The following is a 14454-nucleotide window of genomic DNA, read 5'->3' on the forward strand; positions in this document are numbered from 1 at the left end:
CAATTGTTGCTGCTTAAATTAATTTAATTATGCATTAGATATATGTTTAGATTAATATTTGAATTCATATTACATATTGTATGTCATATAGATTCAAAAGTATCCACCTTAGGATAAACATATACATGCATCATAATTAAATATAAGGCTTATATTTTATGGATGCATGACTAAATTAGCATGCTAATGCATCATGATATAAGTGTTATGTTATAATGATGTATGATAACACTAAGCATGTCCATGCATTATGCTATATATTAAAATTGTTATAATAAATAGTGGAATGATGTATGTGAATGTTGTTTTTCATGTATGATTTATATAAGTGTTATATTTATAAAATGAAAATGGAATTTGCATTGAGCATGACATTACTTAGATAAATATAATCATTTTATTTAATCGATGTCATAGATGCAAATTTTATAGGTTTTAATAAAGCATTAAAATATAAGTGTTATAGTTTTAATGAGATAGATTAAAATCTATAATCAAGAGTTGCATGCAAACATAGGTCTAAATTAATTTTAAATAAATTGATAAACCTAGACTTATGTTATTTCTAATTGGATTAGGAATAGGTTAATCTTTTTAATTTGTTTTAATAAGATTAAAATGAATTTATAAAATAATTTATAAAATAATTGCCCATAAGAGACCTTTGTATAAGGAACATTCTGTTTAAAAGGGGGCATTTAAGCTGACAGAAATGAAATACTTCCACCTGGGAACCGACCTGGAAGGTGAATTGGAAAAATATTTTATAAGCATACAATAAATGATTAATTTTATTAGAGAGTTTAATAAATGAAATCAAGTATTATTAAATCCTTCAATATAAATGTTATATTAAGCAAATTAAAATGACTTAGATAATTCATTAGCCAGGTATTAACTAAATATAATAAAATCCTAAAAACATTAGAATAATTTAGTGGGAGGAAATTGGTATATGTGATATATCAAGTTTCAGCTCTCACGTCTCTGAGAGTTCACACCATGAGATCCATGCTCGTCTTCGTGTCGCTCTGGGCGCGACCTCCCTTTGGAAAGTGTTTGCATAAGTTAATAACAAGGTGAATAAGGAAAGTACTTGTAGTAACTGGGAGAGAGACGTGTGTCAACGTATCCTACGGTCTCCTCCATTAGTTTGCACCGTGAGATTCCTATTGTTTGTCTGCGTGTCGTCCTAGAGTGACCTGTTAGGGTTAATGCCCTAAATCTTGTAGGGTCCTGTAGTTTGTAAACATTTATATGAACAAACAATTTTATGATATATAATATGAGATATTTTATTCACTTCAGTCTATGAAATATGAGATATTTTAGTTGCATTAACCACAAACCAACAAACTAAGATCCTTGGTTATCCTTGTAACTTAAGCATGTATGTGGAGATATACAAGTGGATCATGCTTTAAGTGATAACCTAAATGGTCTGTAATATATGGATAAATGAGGGAAACCTTATCTTGATGACACTATGAGTGTGACCCTCTTTGTAGATGCTACTGAAGGAACTCTTATCAAAGAGACCAGTGAGCGGAAGCGAGATCGTTCTAAACCCCATTGTGACAGAACATACACATTTACAATCAAACAGTAATAGTTATGCAAACACTCCAAATTACAGCATGCTTCCAAAGGAAAATACTAAGGATCAAAAGAACTTACCCTTGAAGAACTATTCTTCTCGTTTCCTCGATCTTATTGCACGATCACTCACCAATACGAACGTCAGGCCTCAGCAATCTCCTCGAACAAGAACAAATCCCACTTGACCCTCGAACAGGAAATAGACACCACCAGCAGGCTACCTTGGTATTCTCGATGTGAGAATCCAGGATTTGATAGAGGGTAGGAGGAATTAGATAGATCGTATAGATGATCGAGTATGTGGGAGATGACTATAATCTATCGTATAGACTAAGTACTTGATCGTTTAGAAAACAAATGACTATTGTATAGAAAACTCGTTGCACGATCATGTATGCTCTCAAGCTATCGTATAGCTAATTCTTTTGATCGTACGATTCTCAATCGCTTAATGATCGCCTTATGTAAAAATGAAAACAATTTTCATTTTATCTATCAGTTATCATAACTGATCACAACTTCCCACTAAGTTAGTTATTGAGAGAAAAATCGTAACCAATTATTCCATAATTGATTTTATTACCAATATAAATAATATATATTCATAATCTATAGTTTTAATATCACATCTCATGCAATATATAAATCATATTTCTTTTTCTCCCTCATAGCATTTAATAATAATTCCTCCAATTAATGTATCTAATACATTAAGTCAATTATCTCTCATATAATTGATACAATTTAATTATGTCATATATGATCAAATTTTCTTTTGTTAATTTGAACACTTCAAACTAACCCAAAAACTGATTCTCAACATGAATCCATTGAGCTACCAAGGAGACCTTGTGGACCTGTAGCTTGAAGCTCTAACGGTATGTGAATAATTGACTAAATTCTTTAATCACGATATTCACCATTCGTTAACTATCGAGCATTCCACTAAAGACTAACAACTACACTTTTCACGCCACAAATATATTTCTGTGTCCATTGGATAAAACCAATCAACAGTACGATGACCCTTCACAAATCGCTCGTAAGTACAGTCGAGCCAATTTACCGTTTTCTCCCAAAAGTTACATCTAACTCCTTAAGTAATAAGTACCACTAATTCCTCTAATGAACAATACATCATAGTCCTACTATGAGTAAATCCTTCTCGAGCCAAGAGAGGGTGTGACGCCACATTGTTCAAGCCCCGGAATCAACCCTTAAGGGAGCAATTTATCTACTTACTCTTAAATCGGTGAATGAGTGAATTTCATCTTGTATAGCTGAGTTCTCGGCTCCCCAATCAGACGAATCCCCAAAGTGGTAGGTTTGAATTAGCGATCTGGCCACTCGCACCCATACAAATCAAAGGACTGCCCTCATAAGCAGGAGTTCCCAACTCACTCAAGATTAAGGGGTCACGTTACCTATGGTCATCCTAGTGAAATAAAAGTCTCTGTCATGAACGACATTATATAATGAGACTAAACATTTCGTGGTCCAGTCTTCTTTGTATAGAGCATCACCACTCGCATGTCTAATACATGAATGGTCAGGATCAGACCATTTGTAGCACTTTACAACACTTGTAACATCTACAAAACGGGCCACACTCGTAGCATCAACAGGATAAAGTTTCCCTCATTTATCCATATACTACAGACCATTTAGGTTATCAATTAAAGCACGATCCACTTATATGTCATCACATACATGCTTAAGTTACAACGACAACCAGAGATCTTAGTTTATTGGTTTGTGGTTAATGCAACTAAAATATCTCATATTTTGAATACTGTAGTGAAGACAATATCTCATATTATTACATCACATAATGTTTGTTCATACACGTGTTTACAAACTACTGAACCCGACGAGATTTAGAGCATCAACCCCAACAGTTACAAATGTTGTAAAGTGCTACAAATGGTCTGATCCTGATCATTCGTATATTAGACATGCGAGCAGAGATACTCTATACAAAGAAGTACGTATAAGACCGGACCACGAAATATTTAGTCTCGTTATATAACACAGTTGATGACGAAGACTTTTATTTCACTAGGATGATCATAGGTAACATGACCTTAATCCTGAGTGAGTTGCGAACTCCTGCCTATGAGGATGGTCCTTTGATTTGCATGGGTGCGAGTGACCAGATTGATTCAAACCTACCACTTTGGGGATTCGTCTGATTCAGGGGTTGAGAACTCAGCTACACAAGATGGAATTCACTCATTCTTCAAAGCAAGGATAAATAGATAAATTGCTCCCTTAAGGGCTGATTTCGGGGCTTGAACAATGTGGCGCCACACCTTCTCTTGGACGAGAAGTGTTTAGTCATAGTGGGACTATGATATATTGTTCATTAGAGGAATCAGTGGTACTTAAGAAGTTAGATGTAATTATAGAGACAAAACAGTAAATTAACCCAGCTGTACTTACAAGTGATTTGTGAAGGATCCTCGTACTATTGATTGGTTAAATCCGATGAACACAGAAATATATCTGTAGTGCGAAAAGTGTAGCTGTCAGTCTTTAGTGGAGTGCTCGGCAGTTAACGGATAGTGGATATCGTGATTAAAGAGTTTAGTCAGTTATTCACGTACCGGGAGCTTCAAACTACAGGTCCATAAGGTCTCCTTGGTAGCTCAATGGATTCATGTTGAGAATCAACTTTTGGGTTAGTTTGAAGTGTTCAAATTACAAGAGTGAATTTGACTATATATGATATAATTAAATTAATTAATTTATATGTGATATAATTGATTTAATGTATTTGATACATTATTTGATTGGAGGAATCAATATAAATATGATTTATATTAAATGCCATAAAGGAGGAAAAGAACTATGGTTTATATGTTGCATCTGATGTGATACTAAAATTATAGGTTATAAATATAATATGATAAATTAATTATTATATTTATTTATAATAAATTAATTATGAGACAATTGATTTCATTTTTTCTCTATATAACCAACTTAGTGGGTGGTTTTAGTAAGTTTTTGGCAACCGCATGGATAAAAGATGAAAATCGTTTTCATTTTTCATAATACGCGTAAAAGGCTTGAGTTATACGATAACTAGTTGAGAGAGTAAATGATCAATCGGGTTTTTCTATACGATAAATACTCATTACTAAACGATCGAGTACCCAAGTCTATACGATAGATTTATTTCTTGTCCCAATTACTCGATCGTCTAGTTCCTCCTTCCCTTTTCCCAAATCCATACAGAGCCCACACCTTCTGAATTCTCACACTGAGAATACCAAGGTAACAGAGTAGTGTTTTGAGTTTTCGTTCAAGGGTTGAAGATCGAGTTTTACTCGATTGTGATTGAGTATTTTCCAGTTCGTGTTGTTTGTTGAGATTTCTCATTGCGTTCGTGCTTATTAACGTGTTCGAGTTTGATCGAGAGAATACGTAAAGAAAATAGTTCTTCAAAGGTATTGTCTTACTCAATCCTTTTGTATTTATCTTTGAAGCATGTTGTATGTTAGTCCATGATGCATAACTGTTGCTGTTTGATTATAAATGTTCTTGTTTTTTTACAATGAGATTTGGAACGATCTACTTCCGCTCACTAGTTCTCTAGATTTAGAGTTCCTTCACGACCATCCCTTTGGAGGGTCTTATCATAAGAGTCAGAACAACGCAAACTCCAGAAATAGATAGGGTTTCTTAAGTTAATCTTCCAACAACTGTCTTTTCTTTTGATAGTCTGTTGAAGCGTACCTCTAGGATCTAAAAATGAGAGGGTCACACTTATGGGATGAATTAAGCTAGGTAATGAATCATCGACCAAAACAACGACAACTAAAAACTATGGGAATAAGAGTTATTCTGGTATTAATGATTGGCTGAGATTGTCTCAATTTAGGGGAGGAGTAGTCGTTCACCCTTCTGTGGTTGTTGCTCTAAACCTTTGAAGTATTGTTGCAAAAACTAAAATCAGTAGTTTAATTAGGGTTCTATGATTACATGTGTGTTTTTTTAAAATTGATTGGACAATTAAGTAATGAGTTAAGACAAATATAACTAATAAGGTCAATTGTTTATTATTCGTTTTAGCATGTCATTCGTAATCGTTTCCTTGCTTAAAAACGAAAAATTAACAAGTGAAAACTATGCGACGTGGAAATCTAACTTGGATATGATTTTGGTTATTGATGATCTGTGGTTCATCTTAACAGAGGAATGTCTTCTAGTCTCCACTCGCAATGCATCCCGAGTATTGAAGGATGCTTATAAACGTTGGACGAAGGCCAATGAAAAGGCCCGAGTCTACATCTTGACAAGTCTATCTGACGTTCTTACCAAGAAGCATGAGGCCATGATGTCTACGAGTTAGATCATGGAGTCCCTCTAGGAGATGTTTGGACAACTGTCCGTTCAGATCCAGTATGAAGCCCTCAAGTACATTTACAATGCGCGCATGAATGAAGGCCAACCAGTGAGAGAACATGTTTTCGACCTGATGGTCCAGTTCAATGTTATCGAAATGAACGATGCGATCATTGACGAGCAGAATCAGGTGTCCTTTATTTTGGAATCTCTTCCAAAGTGTTTCCTTCAATTTCGCAACAATGTAGTTATGAACAAAATACAGTACACCATGACTACCCTTCTTAATAAGTTACAAAATTATCAGTCCTTTATGAAAGGTAAGAGTTTATCCTTGAGAACTAAGTTTGCTCACTCATCTTCTAATTCTAAGAAGATTCAGAAAAAGAAAGAAGGGATTGGGAAGGCTCCTACCATTGGGAAAGGCAAGGGTAAGCCTAATGTACCTGGCAAAGACAAGTGCTTTTACTGCAATGTAGATGGTCACTAGAAATATAATTGTCCCTAGAACCTCGCCTAAAAGAAGAAAGAGAAGGAATGTAAATATGATTTACTAGTCCTGGAAACTTATTTAGTGGAAAATGACCATAATACTTGGATAGTTTATTCAGAAGTCACTAATTACGCTTGTTTTTCTTTACATGGAATTAGTTCCTTCCAATAGCTCAAAGAGGGTGAAATTATGTTTAAGGTTAGAACGGGAGACACCATTTCAACTCGTGCAGTGGGAGTTGCTAAGTTATTTTTTTGGAAGTAGTTTTTTATTTTTAGAAAACTTATACATTGTTCCCAAAATGAGGAGGAAACTTATTTCTATTTCCTATTTAATTAAACAATCGTACTTTGTTTCTTTTATTGTGATTGCATACTTTATTCACTTCTCCATTCCCTACCATTGAAGGGTGATTAAGAGAGTTAGCTAAGAGAGACAGAGAGGTAAATGTTTTTACAAACTAAACTTTAGATCGTTATTGTTCATTTGAGTAAGAAAAAGGAATGACGCTTCCTAATCTACTTCCCCTTCTGCTACGTGGCCTCACCAAGATCACATCTATCATCTACCACACTTCATCTTTGTTGGACCAGATGTAATCTTGGGCCTGAATTCGTTTCTTGAAGCCCAACAAAATGGTATCAGAGCCTACAAGAAGAACTAAGGGCCTATTAGGTAGGCAATTCAAATTCCGTTTTCTGCTTTCAAATTCACTGAATTCATTGAGTTTGTGTTTGGTTGGTAGCCATGATTCTATGGAAACTGTTTCTGGATTTTGTGATCCAAATGGTGCAAATTCTGAAAATAACTGTTTTTTTTTTAATGTTTCCAGTGTATCCGGATTTTGAATTAAAAATTTTAAAATGCATAATTATAATAGAAATGATACAAAATAATAATAATAATAAATATACTATTTCATGTTATAAACTCAATTATTTTTGTTAAATTTAAAATTATATTATATGATATTACAAAATAATAATTATACAAAAAATTAACATAAAACAAGTTTAGAAATTAATTAGTAAGGGTTTATATTTAACCTAGTATTTAATGAGTAACTAAAATATATTTTCAAACAAATTTTGAAAAGTTGTTTAAATTGAAATTTAATTTCTGAATCTGCTACCAAACACATATACGAAAACATGAAATACAACTCTATTTTCTTTGAATCCCTTGTTTTCAAATTGCCTACCAAACAGGCTCTAAAGAACTTCATGAACTTCAAAGAAAGTAAATCTTGGAGAACTAAAAAAAGTTAATGGCATTTAAGGCTAGATTACTAGCCAAGGGATTCACTCAAAGGAAAGATATTAACTACAGTGAAATATTTTCACTAGTAGTCAAGCACACCAAGAGAGCTTTTCTTCATGGGCATTTGACAGAAACAAATTACATGGTACAACCTAAGAGATATCTAATTGAAGAGAAAGAAGACTACTACTACCTATTAGATAAATTAATCTATGGTCTAAAACAATCCCCAAGATGTTGGTATCAAAGATTTGATGATTATATCACCAAGATTGGTTTTCAGAGAAGCTCTTTTGATAGTTAAGTGTATGTGAATACCGAGTCTTTCAAAGATTCTATCTATCTACTTCTATATGTAAATGATATGCTCCTAATAGGAAGATCTAAGGAGAATTTGAAATATGTTTGGTATAAAAGACATGGGAGAGTCTAAAAGAATTCTAAGCATTGAAATTGAAAGACACAGACATAGATCAAGACTATATATTTGTCAACCCAACTGCTACAGAAAGTTGATCAAAAAGTTTAATATGGAAGATGCCAAATCAGTGAACACTCATTAGCTTAACATTTTAAGTTATCAGCTGTGAATTCTCCCAAAGAGAATGATGTCTACTGTTCCCTATTCCCAAGCATGGGAAGCCTAATGTATTTGATGATCTCTATAAGACCTAATTTAGCCTATGCAGCAGCTTAGTCAACAGATACATGGCTAATCCGGGAAGAATGCATTGGGAAGTAACCAAATGGATCCTGAGGTACATAAAGAGTACTAAAGATACTAGACTCCTATATCAACAAACTACAAATTCAAAACCAGAATTATTTGGGTTTGTAGACTTAGATCATGCAAGTGATCTAGACAAAAGGAGATCTCTTTCAGGCTATATCTTTCTATATGGAAGTTGTCTCCTAGGCTGGAAGGCTACTTTGCAATCCGTAATAGCTCTCTCAACTACTGAGGCTAAGTTTTATAACTCTATCGGAGGCTATTAAAGAAGCCTTATGGCTAAGAAGACTATTACAAGACCTTGGAATCACATAAACATACACTTGTCTAAGAATCCTCAATTCCACAATTGCACAAAGCATATAGATGTAAAATTTCATGTTGTGCAAGAACAGATAGAGAATGAAAATGTAGACATTTTGAAGATTCATACCTCTGACAATACCTTAGACATGCTGAAAAAGATTGTTCCTCAACTCAAGCTTAAGAAATGCCTAGACATTGTTAGCTTCGAGCTTATTGAAAACGGTTGAAAGAAGAAGAATTTGAAGAAGGAGATACCATTAAACAACTTAAATATTGTTTTTAAGGTGGAGATTTGTAGAAGTCAATATCTACTCTATTGAAATCAACATTTACTTTCATTTAAAATTTTTCCTCTCTTACACCTGTAACATCCTATCTATATAAAGGATGAAAAACTAAGAGAGTTTGAATTAGAAAGAAAAGAAAGGGCGTGAGAGACTTATCTATATTTTCAAGATTTCTCCAATAATATTGATTGAGAACCTTGTATCTTATGAATGTACACAATCTACCGAACCACGTTAACTTGTGTCTCTCTCTTCCTCTTCCTTTTCTTACTGTGATTGCATGATTTCTTCACTTATTCATTCCCTACCATTGAAGAGTGATTAAGAGAGTTAGCTTAGAGAGACAGAGAGGTAAACGTTTCTGCAAACTAAATTTCAGATCGTTTTTTTTCATTTAAGTAGGAAAAAATAACGAAGCTTCCTCATCTACTTCTCCATCTGCTACGTGGCCTCACCAAGACCACATTTGTCATCTACCACACTTCACCTTTGTTGAACTAGATCCAATCTTGGGCCTGAATTCATTTCTTGAAGCCCAACAAGGAATCAAGACAACACCATGTCAATTTGATTTTTGTCCCTACATATATATATTTTTCTCTTATTTCTTTTGGTTAAATCAACCTTTCTTGCTCATATATTAACAAATGCCAACTTTGAAATTGGACAAGAGAAGTAAAAGAGAGAAACATTAGACAATTTTCATTGTTTACTTGAAAGAGCTTTTCCTTCGACCAATTGAGATACATGTAACAACTATAAAGAGTTGAAGAGAGGTTAAAGAAGAATGAAAAAGAGGGAAGTAACATCATCAAGAAAATAATATTAAATTAATATATATATTCTTGTTGAATCAATTATCTATTTTATTGATTTGAGCATCAGAGACTATTCAAAATCATTTCCTAAACTTAGATTAAGAAGCATTATGGGTAAAGCCTAGCTAGGACTAGAGATGTACTCCCTGTTGTGGCCCACGGATTTTCAAGGGGGTCACACGACCCCATTCCTGAATAGAAAAAGAAATGTCTTGGTAGTGAGCCAAGTGACGAATGAAGTACTTGAAAAGAAAATATTTGGCAGACTAGCCTGACACATATATTTGACATGCCAAAATAGGTATAGTACCATTACCAAGGCAAACCACACTATAAATATGAAGATCCATTATGCATTAACAATATGCAAACTACTCTGAGCCCGAGCCCTATTTATCACTATTGAGAATGATGTCCTAAATCTCCTCGTAATCTCATAGTTTGTAAACTTTGTATAAACATATTGTTATTAATAAAAATAAGTGTTATTTTATAAGTATATACTCAATCCAATAAACTAAGATCCGAGATTATTTTATATAAATTTAAATAAGTATGTAGAGACATACAAGTGGATCTTGTTTAAATAATAACCTAAATGGTCTGTAGTAGATGGATAATGTTGGGTATCTTATCCTGGTGACACTACGAATACGACTCGCTTTGTAGGTGTTACAAATGTTGTAAAGTGCTATAAATGATATGTTCCTGATCATTCATGTGGAGACATACGATTGGGGGTATCCTATACAAAGAGTTTGCATAAGACCGGACCATGAAATGATTAGTCACTTTATATAACACCGTTGATAATAGAGACTTACATTTCACTAGGATGACCATAGGTGACATGACCTGAATCCTGAATGAGTTGTGAACTCCTGCTCATGAAGGTGGTTCTTTGATTTGTATGGGTGAGAGTGGCCAAATTGCCAACTCAACAAGCCTATCATTTTGGGGTTTCGTCTGATTGGGGAGCTGGGAACTTAGCTACATAAGACGAAATTCACTCCTTCCCCTACGTAGATAAATTACTCCTTTAAGGGCTGATTTCGGGTCTTGAACATAGTGGTCACACCCTCTCTTGGCAAGAGAGGACTCAGTCATAGTGGGACTATGACTTATTGTTCATTAGAGAAATCAGTGGTATTTAAGGAGTTAGATTTAACTATAGGGGCAAAATGGTAATTTGGCCCAACTGTACTTACGAGCAATTTGTGAAGGGTCACCACACTGTTGATTGGTTATATCCAATGGACACAGAAATATATCTGTAGTACAAAGAATACAACTGTCGGTCTTTAGTGGATTGCCCGACAGTTAACGAATGGTGAATAATGTAATTAAAGAGTTTAATTAATTATTCACGTACCAATGGAGCTTCAAGCTACAGGTCCATAAGGTCCCGTTGGTAGCTCAAAAGGATTATGTTGAGAATAAGTTTTTGTGTTAATTTGAATTGTTCAAATTAATAAGATGTGATTTAATTATTGATATAATTAAATTAATTAAATTATATATGATATAATTGATATAATGTATTTGATACATTATTTGGAGGAATAAATTAAGACTCAAATAGTTGTTAATTTAATATAATATGATTTATATTAAATTCCATAAAATAAAGAAAAAGAACTATAGTTTATATTGTATGTGATGCAAAATTAAAACTATAAATAATATAAATAAATATGATAAGTTATTTATCATATTTATTTATATTATTTATTATTATTTTTTAATATAATCTTATTTCTCAAAAAACTACTTTAGTAGGTGGTTATGGAAATATTTATGGCAATTGGAATAAAATGAAAAAGAGTTTTTCATTTGAGAGAGAAGTTTTCCAAGAAAACAAATTACAACAAGAATGCAAAGAGAGACTATACGATAGTCTATATGACAAAAACAGAGCATATACGATAGGCTCTTGTTGTCTATGTGATAGGAAGACTTATCTATGCGATAGTCTACACGACTGGAAGTTTTTGCTATGCGATAGCCTAAACGGTCGAGAAGTTCCTATGCGATAGTGCTTCTTCGATCGTCTTCCTCCTCCAAACTCACAAATATCCTCTTAACTAAAATAATCAGAACCCACCACTCCTGGGATCTCACCGTGAGCATAGTGAGGAATCCGAGTGGTTGTGTCCCTGTTGGTTTGAGGATTGAGTTGCTGTTTGTTGCTTGTTCGAGAGGAGTGTTCGTGGCTTGTTCGAAGTGTTCGTGAACAAGTTGGATCAAGGGATTACTTGAAGAATAGTTCTTCAAAGGTATAATCTCTCAACCTTTGTATTTTTTTTGAAAAACATGTTGTAATTTACTTTGATTGCATAATCTTCTTGTATGACTATAAATGAATGCATTCAATCACAATAAAATTTGGACGATCTGCTTCCGATCAAGGAACTCCTCATGTTGAGTTTCCCTTCAATTGGTATCAGAGTCAGGTTGTGTTCTGATTCCAAATTTCATTTGTTGTATTGAATTTTGTTTACAGTTTCTAGTGGGTTTTAAGTTTCTGTAATGCGTTTAAGTGTTAAATGTTTGTGGATGTTGTTGATGTAGGATTGTATCAATAGCAGCAGAAGCACAAGAATCATCTAAGTACTCAAATTCACTAATTTTGACATAATATAAAGCATTCTTCTACAGAAAAAATGGGTTTCAAGACATACCTCTTGTAGAACTTCTTCAAAACTCCATCTTCAGCTGCTATCTTCTCCATATCTTATTGTAGACCACCTTAAGATCTTTCTCACTATTCTCTTGATGCTCTAGATTGAGTTATGGGATTCAAAACAAGCTTGAATCAAGGGATGAAGGAGAAAAGCTCATGTTGCAACCTTGTTGAAGAACCTTTCTTCAAATCAATTTTTCTCTCAAAACTCTTTTGATTGCATGCCCGATTTTTACTCTAATCGTCTCATTATATTGCAGATCAACATGCAAAGAGAAGAGCTGCATGAGTTGCAGCTCATGCTTGGAGAAGACAAGGCCAAGAATATGCAATATGTGTGAGCTACTTGGCGATGGATAATAGAAAAATCCATTTTTCTATTTTGTGTTTTTAGTTTTTCAATTTTTCAATTTTATCTAAAAATCAAAATTTGATTTAAAAAATCTATTTGATTTTAAAAATAAAAAATTAATTAATTTCATAAATTAATTATTAAATAAAACTTAATTAATTTAATATCAAATATTAAATTAATTTTAACATATATCCATCTTTTTACTATATTTAAATCATATTTAAAATATATAAATTCTCCTATTCTGTTTAATTCTAAAATTAAACATAATTATATCTCATATAATCACTAATTCCCTTAATTCTAATTTGAATATTTCAAATTAACTTATCACGCTATTCTAGAGCTAGTCTGTTACGAGCTAGTTGGGGACCTCGCGGACCTACAAATCATGGGCTCCAACGATCCAAGATTAATTAGCTAAACTCATTAGACCAAATTAATATCCATTCGTTAACTAATGAGTCATTCCACTAAAGCCCATAGTTGCACTCTTCTCACTGTAGATATATATGTCCACATGAATAACCATATCACCACTCGACCATTCATAGGTTGTTCGTAATAACGGCTGGGTCAAATATTTGTGTTTACCCCTGAGATTACGTCTTATTCCTCAAGTCCCTACTGATCCTCTAATGAACAACTGGTTTGTGATCCAATCACCAAACCAAACTTTCTCAACCCTGTGAGAGGGTGGGCTTCTTGTTCAAGACTTGGATTCAGTACTTGAGAGAACAACCTTTCTCCTATTCCTAAATCGGGCAGGTGTGAACTCCGTCTTGCACCCTATGTCCCCAGTATCCTATCTGGTCTTACCCCTGAAATGGGATTCTTATTGAGCCGGCGCTGTTGAGCCAACCCTCAACTATGCAAATCTAAGGGCAATCTCGAATAAACAGGGGTTCATAGTTAGCTCAGAATTAAGACCGAGTTACCTAAGTCATCTAGGTAAGATAGTCAATCTTAAATAGTAAACAACTTATAAAGTAAGAGTGACTTATTTCTTGGTCCTGATCTTATGAAAACTCATTGCATAGGATGCCCCCACTCCTCATGTCATAACATGTATGAATTAGGATCACATTGTATGTAGCACTTTACAACTTTTTATAACAACTACAGAGTAGGCCGCATCCAATGGTGTTACCAGAATAAGGTACCCAACCTTATTGATGTACCATAGATCATTTCGACTATTTACTCGAACCCGATCCAGAATAAGCACTCAAATTCACTAATTTTGGCATAATATAAAGTATGCTTCTGCAGAAAAAATGAGTTTCAAGACATACTTCTTGTAGAACTTCTTCAAAGCTCCATCTCCAGCTGCTATCTTCTCCATATCTTGTTGTAGACCACCTTAAGATCTTCCCCAATATTCTCTTGGTGCTCTAGATTGAGTTGTGGGACTCAAAACAAACTTGAATCAAGGGATGAAGGAGAAAAACTCACTGTTGCAACCTTGTTAAAGAACCTTTCTTCAAGCCAGTTTTTCTCTCAAAACTTTTTTGATTGCATGCTCGATTTTCATTCCACTCTTCTCATTATATTGCAGATTAACATGCAAAGA

The 14454-nt window shown here is 33.8% G+C and overlaps 1 long non-coding RNA gene across 1 annotated transcript; it reads right to left on the minus strand.

Annotated features, from left to right (window-relative positions):
* Positions 1–807: 807 nt before the first annotated feature.
* Positions 808–2186, minus strand: LOC120079862. Its single transcript, XR_005482361.1, has 2 exons — positions 1678–2186; positions 808–1236 (listed from the first exon to the last, which is right to left on the minus strand). It is a non-coding gene; the product is annotated as an uncharacterized LOC120079862 (long non-coding RNA).
* Between the last annotated feature and the right edge of the window lie 12268 nt (positions 2187–14454).

Source organism: Benincasa hispida, chromosome 6 (assembly GCF_009727055.1).
Source record: "Benincasa hispida cultivar B227 chromosome 6, ASM972705v1, whole genome shotgun sequence".
In the NCBI taxonomy this organism is placed as follows: Eukaryota; Viridiplantae; Streptophyta; class Magnoliopsida; order Cucurbitales; family Cucurbitaceae; genus Benincasa; species Benincasa hispida.